Below are 6,643 nucleotides of genomic sequence, written 5' to 3'. Positions count from 1 at the left end.
TTGAGATGTAATTCACACATCATATGACTCACCCTTTAAAGTGTATGATTCAGTGGTTTTAGTATATTCACAGATGTGTGCAACCGTGGCCACGATCATTTCTAGAACATTTTCATTACCCTAAAAAGAAACTCTGGGGGAACGTCCCTGATGGTCCAGTGGTTAGGACTCCACGCTTCCACTGCAGGGGGCACAGGTTCAATCTCTGGTCAAGGAACTAAGATCACACAACCTGAGTGGTGAGGTTAAAAATAAAAAGTAATATTATAATGTAATTTTTTAAAAACTGAAACATGTGAAAAAATCTCCACCCATGATGAACTTACAGCTGGTATCTGAAGTCAGGATTGTCTTATGGGAACCATGTTCACCTAAAAAACAATGGGCTGAACTCCATGCATCTATACAAATGCAAATCATGTAAATGTAAATCATCCATATAAATCATGGAAAAAGGACGATTGTACTGTATCATTTTGCATCAACTAAACATTCAATTCAGTCTCTGGATGGCCTAGAAGACATCTTAACTGTCCCTTCATTAGTTAACGAGTTCCTTGCAAACTCTGACGAATATTAATCGGATATTCAAGTGAGAATCACGCTTTTACCTTTTTTTAAAAAATGCATCTCTGTTTTGGGTTGGGGGGAAGGACTGGTAGCGGCAAAGGCACAATCAAGAGAAAACAGGAAGGGTGAGCAGAAGAGGGGAATGGTGAGACTGGGTTTGAAGGAAGCCCTCTGGGTGCTCCAGGGAGAAACTGGTTTGGAGGGGAGGGGCACAAGCATCTGGGGACAGGGGTTTGGCTTCAAGTGGCTTTCAAAGTAATTGCCATAGGGAAGGTGTACAGTGCTCGTTCCACAGGCCAAGCTAAGTCTAGGTCATGGGTTTTTAATCATCCTTTTCACAACTTGATTTCCCCAGGAAAAAGGGGAGTTTCAGAGAGGCTAGGTCACCAACCCATGAACACACAGCTTGTGAGGGGTGGAATGAGATTTGAACCAGGCAAACTTGACAGAGCGGGGTGGCCCCTACCAAGCACCTCGCCCGGATGTCACAGACACAGATGTTCTGACTTCCCCCTGCCCACTGCCCTCCTCCCCAGCACCCCCAGACGTGACTGGGCCTCCTCACCTTTGCCCTTGACGTCTCTGCCACCTGCTGTGTGTCCTGTTCATCTCCTCCCAGCCCATCCTGTCTTCCCAGTGTCTCCAAGTTCAGATGGTGACTCACCTCCACCCGGAAGCTGCTCCTTGGGGACCAGAATCAGGTCTTGTTCCTTTTCGAGAAAAAAAAAAAAAAATGATGTCAGAGGCCAGTCCCTCCCCTGCTTCAAGCTTGACAGTGGTTTCCTGTGCTGTATTGACCCCAAGTCAAATTCAGACCCTCCCAATATTTATTTATTTGACGGCGCTGGGTCTTAGTTACGGCATTCGAGATCTTCTTTTAGCTGTGGCATGTGGGATCTCATTCCCTGACCAGGGATCAAACCTGGGTGATTTGAATTGGGAACTTGGATTCTTAGCCACTGGACCACCATGGAAGTTCCTAGCTTACTTTCCTCACATCACTCAGATTTCAGCTCAAATGTCACCTCCTCAAGAGAAGCCCACCCTGACCACGGCACCTGAAGCAGTTGCATACTCACCACTCACAGCGCTGAATCAGCACCCAGTAGGCCTTCAATCAATGCCTAAATCCCCCACTTAGAGGGCAGTCACCATGCACAGAGCCTTCTCCTAAGTGTGGACCAGAATGAATACATTCCACGCTCAGAAGGATCCTAGGTAATACATTGTTTCCATTTCACAGAGGGGGAAACTGAGGCACAGGTGTGAGGTGGCAGGATGGTCAGGGGGAGATTCAAAGCCAGGCAGTCTCCTTGGTCACCCCCACTGCCCCTGCCCCATGCTCCTCACCCCAGCCCCTCACACCCCTCCAGGCTTACTGGGCTTGAGTTACCATAACAGAAACACTACGGGCTGGAGGGGCCTAAGTCACAGACATGACTCTTCCATGTCCTGGAGGTCTGGTGTGGCTGGTTCCTGCTGAGGACCTGTTTCCTGGTCTCACTGTGTCCCCACCTGGCAGAGAGCGCTCTGGGCTCTCTCTTCCTCTCCTTCTAAGGACACTAATCCCAGGGGCCCCACCCTCGGGGCCTCATCTCACCCTACCCCCCAAAGGCCCCACCTCCAAACATCCTTTAATATTTTAAAAATTTAAAAGAAATGCAAAAAAAAAAAAGAAAGAAAGAAAAGAAAGAAAGAAAGAAACCCCACACCATGCTGACTACATTATCAAAATTGTAAATCAAGACAGGATCAGGGGGCTTCCCTGGTGGTCTAGTGGTTAAGAATCCACTTGCCAATGCAGGGAGCCTGGGTTCAGATCACTGGTCAGGAAACTAAGGTCCCACAAGTCGTGTGGTGCAGCCAAGAAAAGGGAAAATAGTTTGTCCTAATGGTGATGGTTGCATAAGCTTGTGAATCCACAGAAACCCACTGAACTAGACACTCTAGATGGGCGGGTTTTATGGTATGTGATTTCCATCTTGATAAAAAATGAGAGAGAGAAAAAGAGGTTATCTTGATGACCAAGTTTTTGGTGCCTCTTTAAATTTTGCACCCCCCCCCTCCCAATTTTCCTTCCTTCCTCATTCTGGTCCCACCAGGGCAAGCGAAGTCCTTCTGAATCAGCCTCATCAGTGTCTCCCCAGGGGGCCAGGCCCTATTCTCCGCTGGGCAGACCACTTCCAGTCTCCATCAGGAAATACCTCCTCATCCTTCAAAACTCACTTTGCTGTCTGGTCCCAGTCTGACCTCCATTACCCACATCCCCCTAGCCCATTCCCTCTGGACCACACATCCTGTCCTAACCCCTGCCTCTGGGAATAGCTGGAGTATCTAGGAATTGCTGTTCAGTCGTGTCCGACTCTGCAACCCCATGGACTGAAGCAGGCCAGGCTTCACCCTGTCCTTCAGTTTGAGTTTGCTCAAACTCATGACCATTGAGTCAGTGATGCCATCCAGCCAACTCATCCTCTGTTGTACCCTTCTCCTCCTGTCTTCAATCTTTCCCAGCATCAGGGTCTTTTCCAACAAGTCAGTTCTTCAAAGCAGGTGACTGAAGTATTGGAGCTTCAGCTTCAGCATCATTCCTTTCAATGAATATTCAGGGTTGATTTCCTTTTTGGATTGACTGGTTTGATCTCCTTGCCTCCAAGGGACTCTCAGGAGTCTTCTTCAACACCACAGTTCAAAAGCATCTTGGAATAACCTCAGACAGCTCTGAACTCTGTGCCTCTGGATAAACAGCACGGTCTTCCTGGGTCTCTATTCCACCCCCTGCAAATGTGCAACCACCACACAGGGCTGCTTCCTGGGTATTGAAGGAGAAACTGCTTATGAAAGGCTTAGCATGCAATAAATCCCCAAGAAAAGTTTGCTCTTATGCATATCCATGTGTTTTTTTTTTTTTTTTTTTTTTGGTTTTCTTTGGCCACTGCATGTGGTATCTTAGTTCCCTGACCAGGGATCAAACCCATGCCCTGGCAGTGGAAGCACAGAGTCCTAACTACTGGACCACCAGGTCTTATGTGTACCTTGAATGCAATGTAAAATTAAATTTTAAAGCACTTACATTTATCAGTTCTAGAGACAAGGGAATCTCATTTGCAAGGTGAGTGTGGATATGCTCGGTTTCCTGACTGGGGAAGTCCCAAACTCACAGGTTTTCCAGGAGGAGGGTGTGGGTTTCCCTCTTGGAAAACAAGGTCACCTCTTCTAGAGCAGACAGGGACATTCTCTTGGCTGCACCTACCTTAGGAGCAAAATTTAAGAGGGTGCCCGAAGCTCAATCATCAAGATAAATATTTCATTTATTTATTTTTCCTCTTTCGGCCATGCTCCATGGCATGTGGGGTCTTCATTCCCTGGCCAGGGATCAAACTCACGCCCTCTGCATTGGAAACACAGAGTCTTTACTACTGGACTGCCAGGGATGTCCCAAGATAAATACTTTAATGTAACATTTTCAAAAATAAGAATCAATACAAAAAGTATCATGATGAAGAAAAGATCAAAACTGGAAATAAAGTCAGGATTTAACCTTGCAAGTGAACAACTCACCTTCCTGCCCTCTACCCCCCACCCTGTCAGATCATGCCTGTTTTAAAACCTTGATTTTTGCTCATCATGGATGGGGATTTGGGGGCATAGATTTTGGTTAAGAATATTACATTTAGATATTGTTTATCCTTTTTTTTCTTTTGGCCTCACCATGTGGCTTGCAGGATCTTAGTTCCCAGACCAGGGATCAAACCTGCCTCTCCCCGGCAGTGGAAGCACAGAGTCCTAACCACTGGACTGCCTGGCATGTCCCTATAATATTACATTGATGACTGAGTTTTGTGGCATTCCTTTAAAATTTGTGCCTGAGGTGAGTACCTCGATTCTCTTACTCTATACCCTGCCCTTGGTCCCAATAAAACTTTGTTGACAAAAAATGGGGTGCACAATAGCCAAATGGTAGAAAAACCCATGTGCCCATCAACAGATGCATGAACTAAATGTGGTCCATCTATACAGTCTAATATTATTCAGCCTCAAAAAGAAGGCAATTGTGACACACACATGAGTGAACAATTGTGGATGAGTCTTGAGGATATTACGTTCAGTTAAGTAAGCCAGACTCAAAGGACGAATGCAGTATGACTCAATTTATACGAGGTCCCTAAAGGATCAAATTCAAAGAGACAAGAAGTCAATGGTGGGTGTCAGGAGATGGGGTAGTTCGTGTTCCACTCCCGAGTTTACTCTGGGGATGTTAGAAAAGATCTGGGTCTAGATCACGGTGATTGTTACCCAGAATTGTGCATGTATTTAATGCCACCGACTGGTATCCTTACAAATATCGAAATGATAAATATCGTGCATATTTTACCATTAAAAAAAAACCCCACAGTAGCCTAGGAAGTAGTTTGATTAAAAAATTAAACCTATAAAGTTATTAATACATGTTGCATATATGTGTGTGTGTGTGTGTGTGTGTGTGTGTGTGTGTGTGTGTATAAAGTATTGCATTTGTCACCCGTTCCGGGTTTTTCACCTCTACACTCCGCCCCCGCGGGTTGGTCCCTTCCGGAACTGCGGACGCAAGGACCTCGTGTGGCCACCAGGTGGCGCCACCGCGCCTCGCAGCGCCCGGGACATTTCGCGCCCCCAAGGTGGGCGGTGCGGAGGCGGTGCGATGCGTCAGCGGGACCGCGGGCGGGGGAGCTGGGGGAATCTAGCCGTGAGGCAGAGGCCAGACCCCAGGCTGGCGGGGGTGGGGGTGCAGCTGAGTCATACGGGAGCCCCCGATCGACCGTGGGAGCCAGTCCCAAGCGGGCCTGCCTGCCTGGCTCGTGAACTGTTTTCCCAGGGAGATGGCGTGGCTGGCGGCTGTCCGAGCGCGCGGCCGCGCCTGGCGCACACGTCTAACTCCAGCACGAACTAACTGGGGCCTTGGATTAGTGGAGGCCTCACCAAACCTCAGTTTACCCTGTTGCATACTGCAGATAAGCATAGCCCATGCTTCCCGGGTTCTTGGGGATTCAATGAACCGTGATACGGAGAGCCTGGGACCCAGTGCGCGCTCCATACATTCAGCGGCCACTCCGGAGGGAATAAAAGCGGCCACCATCACAGCAAGCGCGCCAAGGTGGCAGCGCGCAAAGGTGGCAGCGCGTGGCGCACAGATGAACCGGCTCCCCTCGCCCTCTCTCGGGCTTGGATTTCCCCCTACAGACGCGCGGTGAGGAGGGGCAGTCAAACCTTGCAATGCGAGGCGCCTGCAGGGGGCGTGGAGCCTGCGAGGCCGAGCCACCTGCGCTCCCACGCGCGCCCCACCCTGAAACTCGCGGGGTTGGAGAGGGGGCACCGGGTCTCGGCCCCCGGCTCTGCAGCCCCTGGTTCTGGGGAAGTCGAGGCGACCTCCCAGACTACCAGGCGACATTTATCATCAAGTGCCGCTTGTATACTCCACTTATTAGTTAATGCTTCCTGCAACGCAGTGAGGCCCCGGTGTGCATTGTCATAGGACAGGTGGGGACTCTGAGGCCGCCTTCGCAGCCTGCAGTTTTGGGGATCTAGAGGCGGCCCCCTGCGACCACCACCGCGTGCTAAGCGCTTACTGTGCATCCCTCACTTTATTTAGGACTCTCTGCAATCTGATGAGGCCAACTTTGCATTCTCATTAGACAGATAAGGGCAGAAACGCCCAGAAAGTTAAGTCACCCAGGGGCTGGGGTCCCTGCAACCTGGGGCGACCCCCACCACCACCACCACCTAGAAAGTATCGGGCTGCAGACTGGGCTCCCTCTCCGGGTAAAACTCCTGCAGAACCTGGAAAGACTCGTGCCGGGGACTCTCCGGGGACCGGGAGGGGATTCCAGGCCCCCCCGAAAGTCTGGGCCGCCTCGCGCGCTGGAAATCCCGCGCGCGCCCCGAAACGCGGCGCGGCTGCCGGGAAATCAGGAGAAAACTTCTGCTTTTTTTTTCTTTTCTGGCACTCAAGCTACCGCCCCCCCCCCCCCCGGCTCCACCCCCCCGGCGCCCTCCTCCCGCTCTCTCCCCCACGTGGGGCACCCCCTCGCTGCGCCCC

The 6,643-nt window shown here is 50.2% G+C and overlaps 1 long non-coding RNA gene across 1 annotated transcript; it reads right to left on the bottom strand.

Annotated features, from left to right (window-relative positions):
- LOC139032188 (uncharacterized) lies at window positions 1-1,278 on the bottom strand. The gene is made up of 3 exons (XR_011484705.1): window positions 1,136-1,278; window positions 327-371; window positions 1-232 (listed from the first exon to the last, which is right to left on the bottom strand). It is a non-coding gene; the product is annotated as an uncharacterized lncRNA (long non-coding RNA).
- Between the last annotated feature and the right edge of the window lie 5,365 nt (window positions 1,279-6,643).

Source organism: Odocoileus virginianus, chromosome 3, assembly GCF_023699985.2.
Source record: "Odocoileus virginianus isolate 20LAN1187 ecotype Illinois chromosome 3, Ovbor_1.2, whole genome shotgun sequence".
NCBI classification, from domain to species: domain Eukaryota; kingdom Metazoa; phylum Chordata; class Mammalia; order Artiodactyla; family Cervidae; genus Odocoileus; species Odocoileus virginianus.
Note: the sequence above shows the minus strand (reverse complement) of the source record. Positions and strands in the feature narration are given on the sequence as shown.